Here is a 24,391-nt window from a genome sequence, read left to right as displayed (position 1 = left end):
CAGCCTGTCCATCCTCTGTGACAGAGCCTGGAGAACTGAGAGGATCTGGAGTGACTCTGCGTTACCACTCTCCGTCACCGTAGCTGAGGCAGGGCGCTTAGCAGCTCTGGGCGCCTCTCTTTGGGCAGGCCTGTGGGGGGACTCCCGCTGCTGGTCATGTGAATGCTTGCATTTGTGCTTATGCTCATGCTTACTGGAGAGGGACGGCTGGTCAGGGGAGCGTCGCCTCTCTCTCCAGCTCTCGCACATATGGTCGCCCAGCTGGCTGGCCCGGCGCTGTCTTTCCCCCCTGGATAGGTCGCAGGCTGCACTGCAAGGGTTGTCCACATCCTCCAGCATGTGGGCAACTCCAAGGCACATTGGACACTACCTGTGCCCATCTCTGGAACTCATTGAGGCCCTGCAAATCCTGCAGTAGTGGGAAGCCATCGTAGCCACACAGAGGCCTAGGCAGTCTGATGTCTGGAGTCCTCCTCGAGTAGTCCACCAAGGTATTATGGTGGCCCACACCAGCGCGCAAATGCACTTAGCAGGCGCACACTAGCCCCACCAGCTGCGAACAGCGACATAGGGTATGTTACAGGATCACAATGGTGGCCCGCACCAGCACACGAATGCACTTAGCGGGCACACACTAGCCCCACCAGCTGCGAACAGGGGTATAGGGCGTGGCAGAGGAGGGTGTCGCAGAGGAGCACTGTCGTGGCCTGCAGCTGAATGCACCTGATGGAAACAGGAAAAACACAGCACACAGTATTATGATGGCCCGCACCAGGGCACGAATGCACTTAGCGGGCGCACACTAGCCCCACCAGCTGCAGACAGGAGTATAGGGTATGGCACGGGAACACTGCCGAGGCCTGCACAGTGTGCAAACGCACCTAGCAGGCTACACCAGTGAACAACAACAACAAAAAAAAGGCACAACACAATTGCAAGAGTATATTACAAATCCAAACAATTCAATGCATTATGATAACAATTCAAACAAGTATAGTGCTAGGTGGCCTGTAACAGCAGTCTGACAGGCTCACACAATTTCCGGCTGCAACAACAGCAGTAAAAAACACAGCACATAGGTATTACGGCGGCCGACACCAGTGCGCAAACGCACTTAGTGGACTCGCACCAAGCCCACAGCTGTGAACAGCAGTATAGGCACACAGTGGTAACAAACTCAGATTACCTGGAAATCTAGCGCATATAACGTCAAACAAAAAGGATACCTGAAAAAACAAGCTTACAACCTATCTGTTAGGGTTCACCCAGTCAGAACGGTCAATTTACTCCTCGAGGCCAATGCCCTCGCGCCACCCAGAGCTCTGGGGGTTAGTCGCAAAGAAAGACAGGAACCCCAATGTAGTTCACATCTTTATTCGCAAGTTTCCCCATTAGACAAGAATACAGAGGGTTATTATATGTGAGTGTTATCTGTGTGTAAATGACATCACTATAGAGGGTGTGTGTGTGTGTGTCTATGGGGGTGTGTGTGAGTGAGTGACATCATTTTGATATCTGTGTCTATTTGTGTGTGTGTGTGTGTGTGTGTGTGTGTGTGTGTATGAGCAGGTCACATCTTAATCGCATCACTGTTCTGATGGAATGTTCAGATGTATGTGTGTGTATGTTTGACTTGCGAGCAAGTGAGCAGCTTGATCTTGGGGCAGGTCAAATAATCTCCATCAGTGTGTGTGTAAATCATAACATAATGACATATTTCTGACGATATGACATGATAGCAAGGTACAGACAGATTTTAAAGTTCATTGCTTACGTACACCCTTTCAGGTCAGATATAACATAGGGCAATATGTACTTAAGATGGTGATGGAATTTTTAAACACAGATAATATATCTAGTCTAAGAAGGTCAAATACATCAGAAATTAATGCCAAGTTAAACAGAAATAGTTTAAAGGATCTAAAAGCTAAAGGATGAAAAGCTAAAATATTAAAATCATAAATTCTTAACACATGGATGTGTCTTGTGCTAAGTCAGCAAATTACATCTTGATTTCATCAATATGTAGTAAGACCATCATAAGCAAAATAACAAATAAGAATATGTCTTTAACAATTTTAAACAAAGATAGTCATAAGAAACATAAACAAAGAAGTGCTACATCACCGGAGGAAGGTCAAACAGGATTCAGGATTAAACTCATAAAGTCAGAATCATAAAGTCTTAACAATCCTAAATTATATTCTGTAATTATAAAACTAACTTAAAACTATAAAACTAACTTAAATCACTAAATGCATCTTAGATCTAGCAATTAAATCTAAATACACGTTGGATATGCAGCTGTGGGTGTGTGTGGGTGTGTCTGACATCATTGCAGACCTTGGTGCCGTCCAGACACATCTCTGATCAATAATACACATTTCATATCAAGAATATGTTCTTAACAACTCAGCATTTACCATTCTAAACAAAGACATGTTTATGTCTAGTCTAACAAAGTAGGTCAGCACTTCTCTGTGACTGGAGGAAGGTCACACAGTAACTTACAAGTTACACAGAATTCAATGCCTTCTAGCTGGCATTCTAACTACAATATTAAGTATTAAGAATTACTGCCTTCTTGGTCAAGAACAAATATTTACAACTATTTATCCTTACAAAGGAATAAGACCTTACAATATAATAAACCTAACACTACCGGCAGGGGCGGACTGGCCATCGGGAGTAGTGGGAGTTTTCCCGGTGGGCCGGTGGTTTAGTGTGGGCCGGCGGAGAAAAAAAAAATACAGTTGCGCTGGCCTTTAATATGATAAGCAATGTTAACAGTTTCTCTAGTGTCTGGATAATCAGCATTGGCTTACATGGGCGTCAGTCGTGGGGCTGTTGGCCAATCACAGCCGAGCCGAAGGCTGAGGGCTTCGGTCCGGCCCCCTTCTCCCTCTTCATCTGTCAATCAATTAATCAGCTGTGCAAAAATGGAGAAGAAACGCAAGGGAGGAGCACAAAAATTAAGAGAAATGTTAGGACTAGGACTGTTTTGGCCTCTAGAGGCCGCTGTTATTTCCTTTTCATGTCGTGTTTATTTTGGCCTCTAGAGGCCACCACTGTTCCTGTGTTTTGTGTTTGTGTTAATTGCCTAATTATCTTCACCTGTGTCCTTAATTAGTTTGTCTATTTATACCCCTGAGTTCAGTCCTCTTGTCACGGAGTCTTTGTGCTGTTATGTTTATCTCCAGTTTCCTTTGTACTGTGTTTTTTGATCTTCTTAAGCTTTTGAATTTTTGCACTTTGCTTTTCTTTTGGATTATACTCTTTGGTTTTTTTTTTGTCTTTTGTTTTGCCCTGTATATAGTGTATATAGTTTAAATAAACCTTTTGATTATTTTTCTACTTCCGCCTCACGCCTCTGCATTTGAGTCATCCCCCTGGTGGCCTAGTGGGGGTTTGCTGGATTATCACACCAACGAACCAGGTTCGAATCCCAGCAAAACCCTAACAGAAAGACTCCGTCATGACCGACTCAGCAGAGGCTGCTTCAACTGTCTACCCGGCCAACCTTCAGGGAATTATGGCAGCTTTGACACGCTTCGGAGCGACCATGGACGCTCATGGACGTACGCTCACCAGCCAACGTGAGGCCCTCGCTCGCCACGAGGAACTGCTTCAGCAAATTGGGAAAACCCTGGCACAGCTGACATCTCTGCCTGCATCTCCTGCTCCTGATCCAGTTCCTGCTCCTGCTCCAGCTCCCACTCCTGCTCCAGTGCCTCCTGCAATGCTGCCTTCTTCACCTCGCGAACCCAGCCTTCCTGCACCACAGAGGTATGACAGCAAGCACAGTGAGTGCCGAGAGTTCCTTACCCAGTGTCAACTCACCTTTGAGCTTCAGCCTACCACCTACACTACGGATCGCCGCAAGATTGCCTTTGTGATCACCTTATTAGCTGGTAAGGCGCGAGCCTGGGCTACTGCTATCTGGCAAAGACAGGGACCTGAGTGCTTTGATTTCCAGCTGTTTTCTGAAGAGATGCTTCGGGTCTTCGATCAGGCAGACATCAGTACCGACGCAGCCCGAAAGCTCATGTCCATCCGGCAAGGAGGAAGCGTCGCAGATTACGCCATCTCGTTCCGAACACTCGCAGCAGTAAGTGGATGGAACGAGACTGCCCTGGTGTCAGCCTTCCACCATGGTCTGTCTGACCCCATCAAGGATGGTCTGGCCTCTATTGGATGCCCAAGTGACCTTGAAAACCTTATCTCACATGCTATTCGTCTGGACAACAGGATGAGAGAACGCCACCAAGCCTTGAGCCCCCCCAGCCTCCCTACCTCTACCTGGAGACCGTCTACCTCCTTCAGTGACTGTCCAGAACCCATGCAAGTGGGTCGTACTCGCCTCTCCGCATCTGAGAGGGAGCGCAGAAGGAGGGACAGGTGCTGCATCTACTGTGGCAAGCCTGGTCACTTCCGAGCATCATGTCCCGAACTCTTGGGAAAAGGACCGCCCCGTCCAGCCGAGGGAGGGTTGTGACGGGGCCTACCCTCTCTCCCGGACTCCCTGGCCAAGGAATCTACATCCCGGTCTCCATCTCCTGGGGTGAGTCTGTCCACTCTTGTCAAGCTTTGATAGACTCAGGGGCGGCTGGGAACTTTATGGATATTCACTTCACCCAAAGCATCAATATTCCGACTGCACCTCTTGAAGTCCCACTGTCTGTGTCTGCCCTCGATGGCCAAGCGTTAGGTGATGGAAGAGTCACCCAAGTTACTTCTCCAGTTTTCCTCCAGTCTCAAGGTCACAAGGAAGAAATATCCCTGCACCTGATTCCTTCACCTGAGTTCCCAGTTATTCTAGGCCTTCCTTGGCTTACTCGCCACAACCCTCGCATAGACTGGGTAACAAGCCAGGTTGTGGAATGGGGCCCTGCATGCCATGCCTCTTGTCTGCTCTCTAGCTCTCCTGTGTCTCCTGCCGAGCCCCCTGATCTCACCGAGTTATCTCAAGTTCCCACAGAGTACTGGGATCTCAAGGAGGTATTCAGCAAGAGCAGGGCCGCCGTTCTTCCTCCGCACCGGGCCTACGACTGTGCCATCGACTTGCTCCCTGGGACTACCCCTCCTCGTGGCAGACTGTTTTCACTCTCTCAGCCAGAACGCAAGGCCATGGAGGAATACCTCAAAGATGCCCTGGTCTCTGGGTTTATTCGACCCTCCACTTCACCTGCTGGAGCCGGCTTCTTCTTTGTCGGCAAGAAGGATGGGGGGCTCCGACCATGTATTGATTACAGGGGCCTGAATAAGATCACTGTGCGCAACCGATATCCCCTTCCGCTGATGTCCACAGCATTCGACCTGCTCCAAGGCGCCACCGTCTTCACCAAGTTGGACCTACGGAACGCATACCACCTCATCCGTATCCGACAGGGAGACGAGTGGAAGACTGCCTTTAACACCCCGTCTGGGCACTACGAATACCAGGTGATGCCCTTCGGACTCACCAACGCACCAGCTGTTTTTCAGGCCCTAATCAACGACGTCTTAAGGGACATGATTAACCTATACGTTTTTGTCTACCTCGACGACATCCTTATCTTTTCCAAGACCGTGCAGGAGCACCGCCACCATGTCCGCCAGGTTCTCCAGAGGCTGCTACAGAACAATCTGTTCGCCAAGGCCCAGAAATGCGAATTTCATGTTCCCGAGGTCTCCTTTCTGGGATTTATTGTACGGACAGGCCAACTCCAAATGGACCCTGCCAAGACCCTGGCCGTCCGGGATTGGCCTACTCCCAAGTCCGTTAAGGAGGTTCAGCGGTTCTTAGGATTCGCTAACTTCTACCGCAAGTTCATCAGGAACTTCAGTTCTGTGTCAGCACCCATGTCAGACCTCACCAAAGGGACAGGTGGATCTTATGGCTGGTCTCCTCAGGCAGAAAAGGCGTTCAAAGACCTCAAGGACCGCTTCTGCACGGCACCCATTCTGGTTCTCCCGGACACCTCCCAACCATTCATCGTGGAGGTGGACGCCTCGGACAGTGGTGTCGGCGCGGTGCTCTCTCAACGTTCGGAAGGAAAGCTGCACCCCTGCGCTTACTTCTCCCACCGCCTGAGTCCTGCTGAGTCCCGGTACGATGTGGGGGATCGAGAACTGCTAGCGGTCAAACTGGCCCTTGAGGAGTGGAGGCACTGGCTGGAGGGAGCACAACATCCATTCCTGGTTTGGACTGACCACAAGAACCTGGAGTACCTCCAGCAAGCCAAGAGACTGAACCCTCGACAGGCTAGGTGGGCCCTGTTTTTCAGTCGGTTTGACTTCACCCTCTCATACCGCCCCGGCTCCAAGAACACCAAACCTGACGCACTGTCCAGACTGTTCTCTGCCACTAACAGGGAGAATGAAGTCGGGCCTATTATCCCTGTGTCCCGGATTGTGGCCCCTGTCCGCTGGGGTATTGAGGAGGCTGTCCGACGAGCCCAACGCCAGGACCCCGGTCCTGGGACGGGGCCACCAGGCCTCTTGTACGTCCCACATCAAGCCCGGGCCAAGGTTCTCCAGTGGGGTCACTCTTCCCCTCTCACCGCCCACCCGGGAGCTCGGAGGACCCTGGACTTCCTGAAAAGACGCTTCTGGTGGCCTAACATGGAGAAGGAAGTAAGGTCATTTGTCCTGTCCTGTGAGGTTTGCACCAGAACCAAGAACCCACGACAGCGTCCCCAGGGTCTCCTGCATCCTCTGACCATTCCCCGGCGTCCCTGGTCCCACGTGGCAGTCGACTTTATCACGGGTCTCCCTGAGTCACAAGGTAACACGGTCATTTTGGTCTTAGTTGACAGATTCTCCAAGGCCTGCCGCTTCATACCACTGTGCAAACTCCCCTCTGCTCTTGAAACTGCGAAACTTTTGTTTAATCATGTCTTCCGAGTCTTTGGTCTTCCACAGGACATCGTCTCAGACCGAGGGCCCCAGTTCTCCTCCCGAGTGTGGCACGGGTTCTGCAAGGTCATCGGAGCCACTGCCAGCCTCTCCTCTGGGTTTCACCCACAGTCCAATGGTCAGACGGAGAGGCTCAACCAGGACCTGGAAACCACCCTGCGAGGCCTGGCTATGGATAACCCGACATCGTGGAGCACCTGGCTGCCATGGGCGGAGTACGCCCACAACACCCTGCAGTCATCGGCCACCAAGCTGTCGCCATTCCAGTGCCAATTCGGGTTCCAGCCACCTCTGTTCCCGGACCAGGAGGAGGACGCGGGGGTGCCCTCGGTCAACCAATATGTGAGACGGTGTCGCAAGACCTGGAGCAAGGTCAGGAAGACCCTCATACAGACCTCCAGAACCAACCAGACTCAGGCCAACCGCCATAGAAGACCTGCACACGCTTTCCGCCCTGGGCAGCGTGTTTGGCTGTCCACTAAGGACCTTCCACTGCGGGTGGAGAACCGCAAGCTTGCTCCTCGCTACATTGGCCCCTTCAAGGTGGTGCGCAGGGTGAACCCTGTCTCCTACCGGCTCCAGTTGCCCCGGACTCTGAGGATCAACCCCACTTTCCATGTTTCCCTGTTACGGCCCGTACTGACGTCTACGTATGCCCCTGCCCCTAGGAACCCCCCACCCCCCCGCATCTTCCAGGGGCAGACTGTGTTCACTGTGAATCGCCTGCTTGACTCCCGCCGGGTCCGCGGCGGGTTGCAATATCTGGTGGACTGGGAGGGCTATGGTCCTGAGGAGCGCTGCTGGGTTCCTGCTCGGGATGTCCTTGATAAAGAACTATGTCGGGACTTCCATTCGGCCCATCCGGATCACCCTGGGAACGTCAGGAGACGCTCCTAGAGGGGGGGGTCCTGTTAGGACTAGGACTGTTTTGGCCTCTAGAGGCCGCTGTTATTTCCTTTTCATGTCGTGTTTATTTTGGCCTCTAGAGGCCACCACTGTTCCTGTGTTTTGTGTTTGTGTTAATTGCCTAATTATCTTCACCTGTGTCCTTAATTAGTTTGTCTATTTATACCCCTGAGTTCAGTCCTCTTGTCACGGAGTCTTTGTGCTGTTATGTTTATCTCCAGTTTCCTTTGTACTGTGTTTTTTGATCTTCTTAAGCTTTTGAATTTTTGCACTTTGCTTTTCTTTTGGATTATACTCTTTGGTTTTTTTTTTGTCTTTTGTTTTGCCCTGTATATAGTGTATATAGTTTAAATAAACCTTTTGATTATTTTTCTACTTCCGCCTCACGCCTCTGCATTTGAGTCATCCCCCTGGTGGCCTAGTGGGGGTTTGCTGGATTATCACACCAACGAACCAGGTTCGAATCCCAGCAAAACCCTAACAAGAAAAGAAAAGGCATGCACTACAAGCAGATGTGGCCAAGTGTCAGAAACTGACAAATATATTTTCCGCTGCTGCATCATCTGCACCATCCTCAGCGGCACATGCAGCTCTCGCGGCGGCGCCGTCTGGAGGACAACATGACCCGGAGGGGGATGCTACTCAGGTGGGCGGCTGTAATGTTATAACATTATTTAGCTAGCTTGCTAACTTTTAGCACAATGCATTTAGGCTAGTTTGGCTGTAAAAATGTCATTATTGTGTATGGACTACACTAGTACTGCTAGGCTTAGTATACTAACAACATAACATTTTTTAACCATCTTAGCCCTATCATCAAAAAAATTATATTTTACTGATAGTTTGGTTTAGTGGTTTACTAAAACAATACTAACAGTACTAATCTCTTGTTTAGACTGAAGATGATCCAGCTACTGCTAGAGGAAGCCAAGCTCAGGAAGTCAGTGCTCTCTCTTCAAAAGTTTATTTTTTACAAGGCGAAAACCAGAGGACTTAGATTATTTCTTGAGTCATCATCCCCAGCAGAAGGCAGAGAAGGCTATAGTGCAGAGATCTTTTTCTTGCAAAGATGGCACAAATAGGAAATGGCTTTCATACAGTGAAGACAGACAAGCACTCTTCTGCTTCCTTTGTATGGCATTTGCTAAGGCTACAGATAGCAGTTTGTTCATCACTGGCATGACAGACCAGAAACACATACATCAGAGAGTGGAAGAACATGAGAGGAGCAACCTACACAGAGGTTGTGCAGAAGCATATTTCCTTAGGTCCTCAAAATGCAATCTTGAGAACCTTCGCATGGGACATCAGATGTCTCTTTGTAAAGTGTATGTGCTCAAGAGGTGGCAAGTGTTGGAGCACATCATAGATGTGGTGAAGTTCATTGGAAAAAGAGGTTTGAGCTACAGAGGGTCACAGTTTTCAGAAAATGAAAACAGCGGCCGACATATTCGTCCAGTGGGCCAACAATGAGCTACTTGAAGAGAACGAAGAAACAGAGCTGGAGGTTGAGGCTGCTCTGCCATCAAAAAGGGGTCGAAGAAAGAAATCCATGCCTGGAGAGATGTCCCAAGATGAGACTGTGTCTGACACAGAGGCATTGTACAGAATCAATGTCCACAATCGCATCATGGATACAGTCATTGAGAGCATGCACCAGCGATTCCTCAAAAATGGCACCTTGTATGCTGATTTGGCTCTTCTGGACCCAAAGAACTTCAACCAGGTAAAATCATATTCAAGTGGTTTCCCAGAGACAGCACTCAAAGATCTGAGCAAATGTTTACTACCATTTGATGACAGGGCAACGGTCACCAATTTAGAGTGAGCTCCTCAGTCTGGCAGGACAGTGGGATAAGTTGAAGGCCTCAATATTTGAGGAATACACAACCAAGACAGCAAAAGAGGTTGGGTCAGAGGATGCTGAAAATGAGATGGAGATGGTGAACACAAAGTGCTCATCTTGCAAGGACTGCCCATTGTGTTGCTACCATATGCTGAGGAAGTACAACCTCCTGACAGATGCATACCACATAATCGGCCTTGCATACAAGTTCCTGCTTACTCTGTCAGTCACACAGGTAGCATGTGAGCACAGCTTTTCAACACTAAAATTCATCAAGGACAGGCTCAGGAGCACTCTCTCTCAGCAGCACCTGGAGGCATTTATGCTCATGGCCACTCAGCAAGATGTTCTTAAGATGCTGGATAGTGAGGACATCATAGATGGTGTTGCAGAGAAAAGTGTGCTGCTGTAGAAATTGCAACTTCAGTAAGGTGATGATATGTTAACTATTATGGTATGATCATTATTAGTGTGACTTACATGTTCACCAATCTTCACACTATTAAGCAACTATTGCAGACCATTTTAAGTAACTATAAAAACTATTATATATTTGTTCTAATCAAGGCCTCAGGTTAAATGATGTCATTATCCCTTCAATAATGTTTACATGCATATTTTTTGTCTCCCACATATATGTGAACATATTTGTTCCACTGCCATCATCCGCCTCCATCATCCGCCTCCATCATCCACCTCCAGCATCTGCCGCATCATCCACCTCCAGCATCTGCTGCATCATCCACCTCCAGCATCCTCCGCATCATCTACCTCCAGCGTCCACCACCATCATCCGCCTCCATCATCCACCACCATCATCCTCCTCCATCATCCGCCTCCAGCATTCACCACCATCATCCACCTCCAGCATCTGCCACATCATCCACCTCCATCATCCGCCTCCAGCATCCGCCCCCATCATCCACCGCCCTGGCCCCTGAGTGGGCCAGTCAGGTACTAAATTCCCGGGCCACTTTTTTGCCCCAGTCCGCCCCTGCCTACCGGCAAATTAAGCTAAGCACATAGCTCAGAAATACACAAACCACAACAATCCTCGGGGACACAAGGCACCCGTACCATGCAGGTAACGAATTAGTGGAACGTGAAGCAAAGAAATCAGGATTTCTTACCTTACGGGTCTCTTACTTACGGTCTCGTACGAGGCGATCAAGGTGAGAGACTGAACCGGGAGCAACCTCTGCTATTTATAACGTGAGTCGTTGTGCTTCCGGAGGTCATGGACATGACTTTGTTGACATATGGTCTCGGTGATAGGCAGAACGAAGGTGATCATTCCTTTTTTAGACCGTAGTGATGGTCAGAGCGAGGTCAAAACAGATACTAAATTTGTGATATTTTAAAAACATTTGAGGCCACTATGAATGATTTAGATCCTGATTTACAGTGCCTTGCAAAAGTATTCATACCCCTTGAACTTTTTCAGATTTTTCCACCTTATAACCACAAACTTAAAAGTTTTTTAATTGAGAGTTTATGTGATAGACCAACACAGAGTAGCACATAATTGTGAAGTGAAACGAAAATGATAAATGGTCTTCAAAATTTTAAACAAATAAAAATCTGAAAAATGTGATGTGCATTAGTATTCAGCCCCCCTGCGTCAATACTTTGTAGAGCCACCTTTTGCTGCAATTACAGCTGCAAGTCTTTTGTGGTATGTCTCTACCAGCTTTGCACATCTAGACACTGAAATTTTTGCCCATTCTTCTTTGCAAAATAGCTCAAACTCAGCCAGATTGGATGAAGAGCGTCTGTGAACAGCAATTTTCAAGTCTTGCCACAGATGCTCAATGGGATTTAGGTCTGGACTTTGACTGGGCCACTCTAACACATTCTTTGATCTAAACCATTCCATTGTAGCTCTGGCTGTATGTTTAGGGTCATTGTCTTGCTGGAAGGTGAATCTCCTTCCCAGTCTCAAGTCTTTTGCAGCCTCCAACAGGTTTTCTTCCAGGATTGCCCTGTATTTAGCTCCATCCATCTTCCCATCAACTCTGACCAGCTTCCCTGTCCCTGCTGAAGAACTTCAGGCCATGCTTGAAATGGGCATCGTCGAGGAGTCCCACAGTGACTGGAGCAGCCCGGTGGTCTTGGTCCCCAAGGCCGATGGCTCGGTCCGGTTCTGTGTGGACTATAGAAAAGTCAACGCGGTGTCTAAATTCGACGCGTACCCAATGCCTCATATTGATGAGTTGCTCGATCGACTCGGCACGGCTCGCTTTTATTCGACACTGGATTTGACGAAGGGATATTGGCAGATCCCCTTGACTCCACTATCCTGAGAAAAAACGGCCTTTTCCACACTGTTTGGTTTACACCAATTCGTCACTCTTCCGTTTGGGCTGTTTGGGGCGCCCGCGACGTTTCAGCGGCTGATGGACAGAGTCCTCCGCCCTCACGCCACGTATGCGGCAGCGTATTTAGATGACATAATCATCTATAGCAATGACTGGCAGCGGCACCTCGAACACCTGAGGGCCGTCCTTAGGTCGCTGAGGCGAGCAGGGCTCACAGCCAACCCAAAGAAGTGTGCGATTGGGCGGGTGGAAGTACGGTATCTGGGCTTCCACTTGGGCAACGGGCAGGTGCGTCCCCAAATTAATAAGACGGCAGCAATTGCGGCCTGCCCGAGGCCCAAGACCAAAAAGGGGGTGAGACAGTTCCTGGGGCTGGCTTTTATCGTAGGTTTATACCTAATTATTCGGACGTCACCAGCCCGCTGACTGATCTCACTAAAAAGGGGGCACCAGATCCGGTCCAGTGGACGGAGCAGTGCCAGCGGGCTTTCTCAGAGGTAAAGGCTGCACTGTGTGGGGCCACTTCTACACTCCCCTGACTTTTCTCTCCCCTTTATGTTGCAGACCGATGCGTCGGACAGAGGGCTGGGGGATGTTTTGTCCCAGGAGGTGGAGGGGGAGGACCGCCCTGTCCTGTATATCAGCAGGAAGCTGTCGGTGCGTGAGGGGCGCTACAGCACCATAGAGAAAGAGTGTCTGGCCATCAAGTGGGTGGTTCTGGCCCTCCGGTACTACCTGCTGGGGCGCCCTTTCACCCTCTGTTCGGACCACGCGCCCCTCCAGTGGCTCCACCACATGAAAGATGCCAACGCGCGGATCACCCATTGGTATCTGGCGCTCCAACCCTTTAATTTCAAGGTGGTCCACAGGCCGGGGGCGCAGATGGTCGTGGCGGACTTCCTCTCCTGTCAAGGGGGGGGGGGAGTCGGCTGCAGGCCGGACGGCCGCCCGGCCTGAGTCGGGCGGTGGGGGTATGTGGCAGCGGGGGCGTGGTCAAGCGCCGGTCTGTGACAGGAGGGCGGAGTCAGGGAAGGTAAGTGGCAGAATCACGACACCTGAGAACAATTAACCTGTGTTTTTGTGTCTTCCCAGTGACCGCGCCCTATATCAGGAGGGAGAGCAAGAGAGGAAGGGGCTCTCATCCCTGAACCAGACGCCGGTTGTGTGTGTGTTTGTGTGTACGAGTGATTATTGTTAAACTGAAAAGTGTGGCAATAAAGCCAAATTATAGACCTGATCTCTGTCCTGCCGTCCTCTGTGCTCCACCCACACTTAAGGAGTCCTACACATACGTATAAATGTATTAAAATATAGGTATAAATTCCTTCCATTTCTATTTTATATATAGCAATTTATGCTGGTCACACAGATCCAAATGTGCTAATTAACTTTTGATGAGACACACCTGTTAATTGGAAAGTATTCCAGGTGATTACCTCATGAAGCTGGTTAAGCTAATGCCACTAGTGTGTAAAGTGTCATCAAGGTAAACAGTGGCAAGGTAGATAGCAATCACATGATTTAAACATATTAGCGGAGCTCCATACTTAAGAAAATCTGGTAACCCATCGAGTTGATTTTTCATGGACACACAGGGATCCCAGCCGTGTATGTACGTCCGGCCATCCCCGCAATTCTGATTGGCTGTTTGATTTTGGTGGGAACTAGAAGCGCGAGCGCGCCTACATAACTTTTATTTTTGTCTACAGATAACTTCATATTTATGGGGTTTTTCCACCCAGAACAACTCAAACAGCGCAACAAAATAATAATAATTTTTACAAACTTTAATACAAACTTTAAAAAGATGTCAGAACAAGTTAACCAAGGAGAGAAAGATAAAGTCAAAACCGGGAAGAGAGTTTTGACAGAGGAAGAAAAGGAAAGAGTGAGAGAAAGGCGAAGAAATCTTTCACAAGAAAAGCGACAAGCTGAAAGAGAGAGAAAACGTGTAAAAAATGAATTAATAGAAATGATGAGTTGTAGGAATTTAATTCTAAATAGTGATGTTGATTTTGAAATCACTGCGAAATCCTTCAGGTATGACAAGTTGACCTGAATCCAGTCAGTGTTTTCATGAATCATCTATCTTTTGTTTTCAAAACATTTTGCTATAAATCCCACCCCTGTCAAAATGGTTAAACCCACCATCCATCCATTTCCTCACGTAAACCAGGAAGTACCGGAGTTTGAATGCCAGTGAGTAAAGTGAATACAGAAATGTAATCACACAGTTTTGCCCAATAAATGAGTATTTTTCACAGCCCGTGTGTACATTTGCATTTCTGGATATTAGACAAAGTTAACACAGATGAGAGATGTAAATGACAATGAGCATGAAATGAGCATTTTGAACGAGACATGACAAACATTTGGTATCCAAAAATGCCGCTAGGCCTTTCCCCGCTCTCCACACAACAAAGTTAAATGCATGAAAATGAAGTTATGGCAAACAGTGATTAATGACGAGCATGGCTTATGAAACCAGTCATACTGATCAATTCAAACAGTATGGACAAGGAAAGAAAACAGCAATACACTAGCGACAGGTCAGCTGATGGTAAAGTCATGGCAAAAGGCTGCCTGCGAGCTGCGCGGGCTCCGTTAGCTTAGCTTTACTATCGCCTACACGGTTTGGCTTTTGTTGCAACTTGGCCAACGAGGGTAAAAATTTCAACCAAAGACCTTGAAAACTTTATATATTTTCCTTACTTTTTGGCGAAATTTACGATTCTGTGTTCAAAATAAGAAAGTAAGTCACCTACGATCTTGGTGTAGAGCAGAGGAAAAAAAATGGGTGGTGGAGGGTGGTTTCTGTCATGCTCAATCCACAGAAACAACATCAGAGAGCAAATTATCTCGCAAGCACAGTGATTTTCTAAGATGGACATAGTGCCGAAGATGAAAATGACAACTCCCAATGTGTCGTGTTCTGTGTCAAACGGCTCACTAGCTGTATTAGAGCTATTAGAGAGCAGCAACTGCAAGTCGTGTGGATTCGTCATTCTAGATTACATGCTTTGCAGGCTGCTTTATAACATCCCCACACCAAAACTAGCTCTATCAGTATTTACTCACCACAGAAATCAGTTTAACCTTTAACTGAACCACACTCCTATCTGTAGTTAAATTTTAAATCTTCATATTAGTGGAGCTTCTTTGACCCACGTGAGTGGAGCCCCATAGGCATAGAGTGTGGATACATGAAGAAACCCATCGAGTTGTTTTCTGATGGTTTCGGTCCTGTGTACCGTAGGTGTGCCTGCCACCCCAGGAAACCCAACAGCTGAGTAGTGAGTAACCCATCAAGTTGTTTTCTGATGGTTTCTGTCCTGTGTGGGTGTGCCTGCCACCATAGGAAACCCAACAGGTGAGTAGTGAGTAACTATGCTATGCTACAGCGCCCAGGGAGCAGTTGGGAGTTAGGTGCCTTGTTCAAGGGCATTTCAGCCCAAGGCCGCCCCATGTTAACCTCACTGCATGTCTTTGGATTGTGGGGGAAACCAGAGCACCCGGAGGAAACCCACACAGACATGGGGAGAACATGAAAACTCCACACAGAAAGGCTGCTGGGCTCGAACCCAGAACCTTCTTGCTATGAGATGACAGTGTTAACCACGACACCACTGTGCCACCCATTCATCATATCAAGAAATCATCATGTCAGAGCCATTTATTTTATCCATACTCCATTACAGAACATCCATCCATCCATCCATCCATCCATTAACTGTAGCTGCTTAGCCTGTTCTACAGGGTCACAGGCAAACTGGAGCCTATCCCAGCTGACTATGGGCGAGAGGCGGGGTACACCCTGGACAAGTCGCCAGGTCATCACAGGACTGACACATACTGTAGAGACAAACAACCATTCACACTCACATTCACACCTATGGTCAATTTAGAGCTACCAATTAGCCTAACCTGCATGTTTTTGAACTGTGGGGAAAACCGAAGCACCCGGAGGAAACCCACGAGGACATGGAGAGTGTGCAAACTTCAGACAGAAAAGCCCTCATCGGCCACTGGGCTTGAACCCAGAACCTTCTTGCTATGAGATGACAGTGCTAACCACTACACCACTGTGCCACATGTTAATCATATCAAGAAATCATCATGTCAGAGACATTTATTTTATCTATACTCCATTACAGAAGACACTTTGTGAAAAAAAATTAAATACACAAAATATCACAACCCTAGTGAAGCAGAATTTCTTGTCATAATTAGCTCTAATAGAAAGCCAAAAATGTCAATCATTATTAAAGCATTAGATAAATAGTGTGACACATTGACATTTTTAAAATCAGTGATGGACTAAAGACCCTCCTTCAAGAGAATGTGTACTGAATATATACTTTATCCCAGCAGGCCTGGAAAATACTTGAGTATATGAACTTTGTTACTGCATTTAGGTATCATTTAGGTGTGCTTCTGCTTTATTTGAGTTTTCTTGAAATTGAATACTGATACCCTTTTTTAACGACATTTCCAATATTTTTATTCCTTTCATCTCTATTTTACTTATAACATCTCATCTCATCTCATTATCTCTAGCCGCTTTATCCTTCTACAGGGTCGCAGGCAAGCTGGAGCCTATCCCAGCTTACTACGGGCGAAAGGCGGGGTACACCCTGGACAAGTCGCCAGGTCATCACAGGGCTGACACATAGACACAGACAACCATTCACACTCACATTCACACCTACAGTCAATTTAGAGTCATCAGTTAACCTAACCTGCATGTCTTTGGACTGTGGGGGAAACCGGAGCACCCGGAGGAAACCCACGCGGACACGGGGAGAACATGCAAACTCCACACAGAAAGGCCCTCGCCGGCCCCGGGGCTCGAACCCAGGACCTTCTTGCTGTGAGGCGACAGCGCTAACCACTACACCACCGTGCCGCCTACTTATAACATACTCATTATAAATCTTGAAGGTCTCTTCTCTCACCCAGCCAATAACTGGACACTATATATAGTGTCTTGCAAATGTATTCATCCCCTTTTGTGTTTGTCCTGTTTTGTTGCATGACAAGCTGGAATTAAAATGGATTTCTTTTTTTTTTTGGGGGGGGGGGTTAGCCTGGGCCCGCCCATCCTAAGCGTGACGCAACACGAGGGCCTGTTGCGAGCTTAGTCTGGCCAGGCAAGCTATCTACAGCTCTTCCAAGCTCCCGAAAAATCGGGAACCAATCAACTTTGAGCATCTCCAACGGCCCTGGGTAGAGGCGTGTTCAAGGCACTGACGTAGTAGAACTGCGACCGGAAGCCATAGATTGTTTACAGAATCTATGCTGGAAGCACTTCATTCACGAATGCTGTATTGAAAGCATTCAACGGGAAGTTCTCATTGAAAACGGAGCAAAGAGCAGCCCTGGAGGTATTTATTGAAAGGAAGGACGTTTTCGCCTTGCTTCCGACCGGCTTCGGTAAGAGTTTAATCTACCAGTTAGCCCCGCTGGTAGCCAAATCAATGAGGCTCAGCGAGAATCCTATCGTCGTGTCACATACGTCAGAGGAAAGAGTGATGTGATTGGTTTAAGCTTCATCACAGCCTTTTCTGGCTTCGACCAGTAGCAAACTGAGGCATTTCAGGGAGGCGGGTCAACCACGGGCTTTGGGAAATGGTTGGGCTTAATATCTTGGCCAGACCAATAGCTCGTAGAGCTTTGAAGTCGTGTTAGCCAGACTGGGGGGGGGGGGGGGGTAGCACCATTTGATTTACACAATATGCCTACAACTTTAAAGGTGAAAATTATTGCATTAATCAATGAATTATGTCACTTTTGTATAATAATAATAATAATAATTATCATTATTATTATCCATCCATTATCTGTAACCACTTATCCTGTGCATGGTCATGGGCAAGCTGGACCTATCCCAGCTGACTATGGGCCAGAGGCAGGGTACACCCTGGACATGTCACCAGATCATCACAGGGCTGACACAAGGACACAACCATTCACACTCACATTCACACCTACGGTCAATTTAGCGCCACCAATTAGCCTAAACTACATGTATTTGGATTGTGTTTGAGCTGAAAATGTACAGTATTAGAATCTATGTTTGCTGTGAGCCAGATGTGGTGGGCATCATCATCATCATCGAGGGAATCCCAGTGCTTACTGATATTGGCAATCTGGCCAGAGCATGCAGTCTACTCCTTGGGGTAACATTTGCCCTCAATCTCTAGTATCCATCCAAACTTGCCAAAACTTTTGAGGTCTTTCAAAGACGTTTTGTGGGACTTGATACACTGTACCCAAAACCAATCCCCAGGTTCATGACTCTCAAAAACAAGCTTCTAGTCTAGGCAGTCAAACATGACTGTTGGTCCTGCATTCTGAAAGGCTTTTTTGTTATGCCTGGTCCAGACTCTTATACATTTGTCCGCCTGTTTAGTGGAATTGTGTAAGATGTTCTACTGGTTTGTCCTGTGAAGGTGTTATATGAAGCTGCAGATTTATGGTGTGTAAATTTTAAACTTATTTTATGTTTGATGCACACTAAAATACACTACTGTAAAGCTGCACCTTAAAAGCTGAGGCCAGAAGTTATGATCTGGGAACAAGGACGCGTTATCCTAATGGGCTTCATGGGCAGCTGCCCAGGGCCTCGGCCACTAGGGGGCCTAGGAGGTAGCGAGATCAGAAAATATGAAACGATATTTTCAGAAGTTTTGATCATATTGATAACATTTTTGATGCATTTCGCCACCCGTAAGGAAGCCCACCTTGTCCCTTCGCATAAATCACCCGTCATTGTCAATATGATCACTGTCCACCATGTCTTCACACACTACGCCAGCTTGAGTTCAATGATTTAATTAATGACTTCCCTTTCCAGAAAAGTAGGAAAGTGCCCTTGTAAGTTGACCCATGGCTGTCAAACTGAATGCGCAAAGCTGTGTGCCACTGCTGTTTGGGACATTATGTGTGTGAAAGGATGAAATGTTTCACATAGCCTAACTTTTTGAGATTTATTTCTGAGAAGCAAGATATTTTTCTTTCTTTGTTATCGCTCTTTGTTTTCACAAGTTAAAAGTTGCCTGGATTCCAAAATGAAAACGAACGGTTATATACCAAATGAATGTTCTTGTTCTGAATACTAAATAGAATAGAATAGAATGCCTTTATTATCACTATACACATATACAATGAGATTAAAGCGTCTCCAATAACAGTGCAAACAGCGTGTAGAGAGAGAGAGAGAGAGAGAGAGAGAGAGGGGAAGGGGGAGAAAGAAAAAAAAGGGGGGGTGTAAGGTGCACAGTCTGAGGTGTATGTGTTGTGTTACACATTATGGAGTGAGGTATTGCACATATACAGTAAAGTATTGCACAGAGACAGTCACATTATAAATTATTGCACGAGAGAGTCACATTATAAGATAAAATATTACACATTATAAAGTATTGCAAGGTAAGGTAAGGTGCACAGACTTGAGGTGTATGTGCTGTGTGTAAGGTGCACAGTCCTGCGGTGTATGTGTTGTGTGTAAGGTGCACAGTCCTGAGGTGTATGTGTTGTGTGTAAGGTGCACAGTCCTGAGGTGAATGTGTTGCGTTTCACATTATGGAGTGTGATATTGCACATTATAAAAGTATTGCATAGAGAGTCACCTTATAAATTACTGCACATTATAAAATAGTAATATAGTAAAATAAATAGACTATAAAGTCAGAGCATATCCAAGTTCAGGGTGGTTATGGCTTTTGGAAAGAAGCTGTTTTTTAATCGATTTGTCTTTGTCCTGATACACCTGTAGCGCCTCCCTGAGGGCAACAGGTCGAACAGATCAAAGCCAGGGTTGGAGCTGTCCTTGATAATATTCTTAGCTCTGCTAAGGCAGCGGGAGGTTAGTCTGGCTAACGCGACTTCAAAGCTCTGCGAGCATTTGGTCTGGCAAAGATATTAAGCCCAACCGTTTCCCAAAGTGCGTGGTTGACCCGCCTCCCTGAAATGCCTCAGTTTGCTACTGGCTGAAGCCAGAAAAGGCTGTGACGAAGCTTAAACCAATCACATCACTCTTTCCTCTGATGTATGTGACGCGACGGGGCTAACTGGTAGATTAAACTCTTACCGAAGCCGGTTGGGAGCAAGGCAAAAATGTCCTCCCTTTCAATAAATACCTCCAGGGCTGCTCTTTGCTCCATTTTCAATGAGAACTTTCTCCATGTTCGTAATGTTTCTAGTGAATGAAGCGCTTCCAGCATAGATTCTGTAAACAATCTATGGCTTCCGGTTGCAGTTCTACTACGTCACTGCCTTGAACATGCCTCTACCCAGGGCCATTGGAGATGCTCAAAGTTGATTGGCTCCCGATTTTTCGGGAGCTTGGAAGAGCTGTAGATAGCTTGCCTGGCCAGACTAAGCTCGCAACAGGCCCTCATGTTGCTTCACGCTTAGGATGGGCGGGCCCAGGCTAGCGGGAGGTGTAAATGTCCATCAGGGAGGGGAGAGGGCAGCCAATGATCTTCTGTGCTGCCTTAACTACCCTCTGGAGCCTCTCCCTGTCTACAGCAGTGCAGCTGCCATACCATACTGTAATACAGTACGTCAGCATGCTCTCAATGGATGAGCGGTAGAAGGTCAGCAGCAGGTTGGAGCTTAAGTTGTACTTCGTGAGGACTCTCAGGAAGTGTAGCCGCTGCTGAGCCTTCTTAATGACTGCTGTAATGTTTGCTGACCAGGAGATGTCGGTGGAGATGAGGACACTGAGAAACCGGAAGGTGTGGACCCTCTCCACATACACGTTATAGCCCCTAGAGGGGGCTAGGTCAGTGCTGTGCTTCCTGAAGTCAACAATGAGCTCTTTGGTTTTCTTGGTGTTCAGAGTGAGGTTATTTTCTGAACACCAGGCTGCCAACTTCAGGACCTCCTCTCTGTAGGCTGCCTCGTCTCCCTTTGAGATGAGTCCGACCACTGTGGTGTCATCAGCAAACTTGACGATAAGGTTGTTGTTGTTGTGGGTCGGACTACAGTCGTGGGTATAGAGGCAGTACAGGAGGGGGCTCAGCACATGGCCCTGTGGAGAGCCGGTGCTCAATGTGCGGGTGGAGGAGAAGTGGGGGCCAAGTCTCACAGTCTGGGGCCGGTTAGTAAGAAAGTCCTTTAACCAGGCACATGTGAGAGGGGGGAGGCCAAGAGTGTCCAGTTTTCTAATAAGGATGTCCGGGATTATTGTATTAAAAGCTGAACTGTAATCCACAAAGAGTATGCGGACGTAGCGCTGCTGTTGCTCCAGGTGATTTAGCGCAGAGTGGAGAGCTACAGCAATGGCATCCTCTGTGGATCTGTTTGTGCGATATGTGAACTGGTAGGGGTCGAAGTCTGGGGGGAGGTGGTCCTTGATGTGCTGAAGAACTAGTCTCTCGAAGCACTTCATGATTACCGGGGTGAGGGCCACAGCACGGTAATCATTCAGGCTGGTGATGAGAGACTTCTTCGGCACTGGGATTATTGTTGCAGATTTTAGGCAGGGCGGGATGGCTGCCTGAGCCAGGGAGAGGTTAAAGATCCTGGTGAAGGTAGGGGCGAGCTGGTGGGCACACGCTCTGAGCACCTTACCAGGTACACCATCTGGGCCAGCAGCTTTCTTGGGGTTCACTGCCCGGAGCACCCGTCTGACATCGTGCTCCTGTACAGTGAAAGGAGTAGTGTAGGAACTGTGTGGTGGTGGGAGCAGGGCAGGAGCAGATGAGTGCTGCTGAGATGTTTCAAAGCAAGCAAAGAAGCGATTTAGCTCCTCTGCTAGCGGTGCACTCCAGTCTCCTGTTGGCACATCACAGTCTCTGAAGTTTGTGATGTCCTGAATGCCCTGCCACACCTCCCGTGTGTTGTTGCTGGACAGGTGGAATTCTATGCGCAGCCTGTGGTCCGCCTTGGCTTTATTTATTCCTCTTTTCAGATCAGCTTGAGCAGCTCTGTACAGAGCTCTATCACCTGACCTGAAGGCAGCATCGCGAGCCCTGAGGAGTGAGCGGACCTGGCTGGTCATCCAGGGTTTCTGGTTTGGGAAGACCCGGATGTTTTTATCCACCATCACATTCCCAATGCAGAACAGTCCAGCACTGTTCCTGTGAATGTCTCTAGCTCCTGGTGTTCAAATAAGTACCAATCTGTCTGTTTAAAGCAGTCCTTTAGTTTGGAGAGTGCGTTGTCAGGCCAGGTTGTGATAGTCCTTGTGGTGGGCCTGGCTCTGCGTCTGAGGGGGCTGTAGGCTGGGGAGAGCAGGAGGGAAAGATGGTCTGACTGGCCGAGGTGGGGGAGGGGTATGGCTCTGTACGCATGCTTGATGTTGGAGTAAACATGATCCAGAGTGTTCTCCCCTCTAGTAGAACACTTCACATGATGGTAAAACTTCGGCAGTACAGTCTTCAAGTTGGCCTTATTAAAGTCACCTGCAGTTATGTGAACACCATCAGGGTGGGCCCACTGCTGCTTGTTTATGGTGCTCAGCAGGAGAGAGAGCGCTGTGTTTACACTGGCGTCAGGTGGAATATATACAGCTGTGACAATCACTACAGTTAGCTCTCTCAGTAGAAAAAAAGGCCGGCATCTTACAGACATGTACTCAAGGTCTGGGGAACAGTGTTTATCTATAATTGTTCTGTTGTTACACCAATTATCATGCACGTAAATACAGAGCCCTCCCCCTCTTCTCTTACCAGAGTTCTCAGTCCTGTCCCAGCGGAGCAGAGTGCGGCCTGCTAGCTGCAACCTAGCATTGGGTATTTCCAGATGAAGCCAAGTTTCTGTGATAATTAAAACACAGCAGTCCCGAACATAGCAATTTCCAGCGAGTTGTAATTCCAGATCATCCGTTTTATGCACCAGGGATCTAGCATTGGAGAGATACAGGCTTGGTAGAGGTGGCTTGTGTGGTTGTTTTCTTAGCCTTAGCATAGCACTGGACCTACAGCCCCGCTTCTGCTTCCTCTCCCTCCTCCATCTGCACCGCCTCCTAGACCCAACAACAATCCACGGAGAGCCCGGCGGTCTCGCTATGTCATCTGGGATGTTATGTGTGAAGAGAAAGTCACTCGAAACAGATACCTGATGTTGGTCACCGATGGCTAAAAGTGTCTGGCGGGTGTACTGGATGTTTGCAGAACCGATGTTGAACAAACAAGCAAGAAAGAAATACAAAAACAAACAAAAAAAAGAGCACTGAAAAGGAGAGAAACTGTTGTAGGCCTAGATTATGTTCTTGACATATTGTTCATTGACTCACTCATTCAAAGGCTTCTTGAGGCTAAACTTTAGTTAACCAGACTTGTTAACCGTGATGTCTGATGGATTTTTTCACCATGCAATTGTCTATTTCACCATTGCTTTTTCTCGATTAAATAGGTGTTGATGGATATAAAGTTTTATCGTTCAATAGTATTTCTAATTGTGCCACTGTCATTATTTAAGTTTCTGTGTCTAGTTAGACAAGCACGTCTGAGGGGATGAATTTGCTGAGCGCAGGTGGGGGTGGGGCCTCGGGGGTGTGTCTGCCCAGGGCCTCGGCAAGGGTTAACGCGGCCCTGTCTGAATTGAAAAAGAAAATATGTTTCTATATCGACACACTGTGAAGGTGTTCTGCTGAGCCCCACTTTATAAGTGGAGTTCAAATGTTCTTGTATGTGAAATGTTCACAATGTTCTCAAGGGAAAATTTGGACAATTTTCAACATTACCTCGATCAGAGATAGAGATACAGTGTAAAAATGCCTGCAGTTGTTGCCAATCCTCTGTGCCTGGGGCATGCTGTTCTCCTGTCATCAGTATTCAGCTCATTGCTACTGTTTTTACATGGTAATGATACCTCTCCTTTTTATTTGTTAAATTTATAGTCATGCTAATTAATTATTTGATGTAGTTTACACTTTTAAACCATAGAAAAGAAGAATTGGTAAAATTAATAAAATTGAGTACATGAGTTAATTCAACTCAAATTCTTAGTTAAAAAAAATTTAAAAGAAAAATTAAGTCTGATATGTTTAAAATACTGATTTATTTATTAATTTATTTATTTATTTTACTTTGTTTTTACTCAAGTTCTTGGCTCAATTTCTCATAGACTCTACTTAATATTTTAGCATACAGTGAAATAAATATTATTAAGTTTTCCCAACTCAAAACAACAATTAGTTCACTAAACTTACAAAAAAAAATGCTTAGAAAAATATTGCCTTTTTTAAGTTAGATCTAAGTACGAGTTTTTACAATGTGGAAAACTGCAATCAGAGAGCTTTATAGTCAGGTAATATGATCCTCACACAGGCCTACTCACTGTTAGAACTGTAAATGGACAAACTTAAAGAGACCTGAGTGATTTTTTTTCTCATTAATTGATATAGTTCTTGGCATTTGAAACATTAACTGAAGGTCATGACTTGTATGTGCATAATTTTTTGCCTTTGCCT

The sequence above is a fragment of the Neoarius graeffei genome, chromosome 5 (genome assembly GCF_027579695.1).
Source record: "Neoarius graeffei isolate fNeoGra1 chromosome 5, fNeoGra1.pri, whole genome shotgun sequence".
Taxonomy (NCBI): Eukaryota; Metazoa; Chordata; class Actinopteri; order Siluriformes; family Ariidae; genus Neoarius; species Neoarius graeffei.
Note: the sequence above shows the minus strand (reverse complement) of the source record.